Source organism: Osmerus mordax, chromosome 3 (genome assembly GCF_038355195.1).
Source record: "Osmerus mordax isolate fOsmMor3 chromosome 3, fOsmMor3.pri, whole genome shotgun sequence".
NCBI classification, from domain to species: Eukaryota; Metazoa; Chordata; class Actinopteri; order Osmeriformes; family Osmeridae; genus Osmerus; species Osmerus mordax.
In genome coordinates, this window is record NC_090052.1 from 10,232,590 (window position 1) to 10,234,686 (window position 2,097).

A 2,097-nucleotide genomic window follows, 5' to 3' on the forward strand; every position below is an offset into this window, starting at 1 on the left:
GTGTAATGCTTCAGGATTGAGATAAAATATTCTAAGATCTGTTCTTTAATTTTCACTTTTAATGGTACGTTTTATGATTGAGATTATTTTATGTTAATGTTTGTGCATCTTTAACTTTCAATGGCAGATGTTTTCCATGATTAACCTTGCCTTCCCAAAAAGTAAACACAATAAAATGTGTGTGTGCTGTGAGCACGCCAAGAAATATTTATTATCTTGATATTAAAGGCAATTAAAATGATTTCATTTCATGAATTCTGTATGTTTAACAGAACAATAGTTATCAAATTCCTCAGAAAAAGATTAAGCTACAATATCAAACTTCATATCTCCATTTCTTGACAAGAGGTCCATTTTGGTAATTTGAGAGGAGACAAGCGACAGTGAAGAGTTGGTTTATGCTCCCTGCAATGGAGAGAGGGATGGTGGTATCAAAGAGTTTATTTTCTTTAACTCTTCTGATCATCCTCTCGACATGCACCCTCAAACGGGCGATGGACTGCGTCTTCAGAACATCCACCTCTGGCATTTGGGCCCTCTTGGAGAGGAAGGCAGGACGATGAACAGTCCCAGGTACAAGGTCATCCACCAAGAATCCCTTGTCAACCATGATGGCCATGTCAGGCGTTAAGAGTGGTGCAATCCCTGACTGACGAAACACCTCCTTGTCACTCATGGAACCCTCAAAGAGTGCTGAAACAAAACTCAGGGCTCCGTGAGGGGACATGCCCACCATGGCCTTAAAGGTGCAGTGGGACTTGTAGGTCGAGAAAACTTCGCTCTGAAGGAGCATGGATGACGGTGTTTGACACCGTAGCTCTGTACAGTCGAGGACCACCTGTGTGTCACTGTAGCTGCCATCAAAGTCGCGTGGAAGATGGGCCTTCACAGCTGCTGGAGACATCCATATACAGACTGAGCCCAGTAAGCTGTAGAGGAAGTTGGCCCAGGTCACGATGATTCGGCTGACGGTTGCTCGGTGGATGTTAAATCTATGACCCAACTCCCTCTGGGTACAGCCAGTGGACAGGTATGTCAGGAAGAGCTCATCTATTGGCAGCAGTTTCTGTGGGGAGAAGTGTTTAATGAGTGTTAGTTCAAAACCACCCTTTTAATGCTTAGGGATCTGTGTCTGTGTGTTTTTTGGGGGAATGGGTACTTACAGTTGGTCTGGTTAAAGGGCTTTCAGTTGTTGTACTAGTGGCGTAGGTTTTCTTTGCTCTGTTGACCCTAATTATTTTAGCTGTTCGATCAGGTTCCAAAACGCCATCAGATGCTCGTATGAGGGGAATCTAAAATACAGTATTACAATTGAAATCAGTTGTCTTGTCATACAAGCTTAAGAATAACATTAAATATCCCATGACATGCTGTTTTTGTATGCTTTTATATAGGCCTTAATGGTCCCCTAATATCTGAAGTCTCTTTCCCGAAATTCAGCCTTGGAACTCATTAATGTTAAATAACCTCCTAAAGTGAACATTTCATGTCATGAGACCTTTAAGAAAAAAAGAGGAAATAATCAAGTTAAGAGAAGATGTTGATCTAATAACTAGCTTACCTGGTGTAAAATCTGATGTCTTCAGGAGACGAAGCAAACCGTTTCAGTCCAAAGTTGGAAAGATGATACGTTTGGACCTGCTCTCTCAGCGCCTCGAGTTCCCTCAACATATCTCCATACTGCTCCCTGTCCACACATACGGTACCGCTGGCCCCATAGTCGTGGTCCCCCTCCCTTCACTCCTTGGCTTGAAATAAAAGCCCTTGTGGATCTTGATGGTATTGCATTTCAGATTTGGTATCCCATTGGTAAGTCTGCAGCATGGAATTTTACAGTGACAATTTGTAAAGAATATACATTTTTCAGTGGTTTGCAATGTTTGGAGGAATCCGCCATTGCTGCTTGCAGTTATTAGGATTCCTCCGTAAGGAGGAAACCTATTGTTATTGTTAGTTTTATTATTATTAGGATTCCTCCGTAAGGAGGAAACCTATTGTTATTGTTAGTTTTATTATTATTAGGATTCCTCCGTAAGGAGGAAACCTATTGTTATTGTTAGTTTTATTATTATTATTATTATTATTATTATTCTAGTT

General features: G+C 41.0%; 1 long non-coding RNA gene across 1 annotated transcript; it reads right to left on the minus strand.

The window, feature by feature from the left end:
• Window positions 1–772: 772 nt before the first annotated feature.
• LOC136941268 (uncharacterized) lies at window positions 773–1,620 on the minus strand. The gene is made up of 3 exons (XR_010876473.1): window positions 1,562–1,620; window positions 1,164–1,292; window positions 773–1,066 (listed from the first exon to the last, which is right to left on the minus strand). It is a non-coding gene; the product is annotated as an uncharacterized lncRNA (long non-coding RNA).
• Window positions 1,621–2,097: the final 477 nt, after the last annotated feature.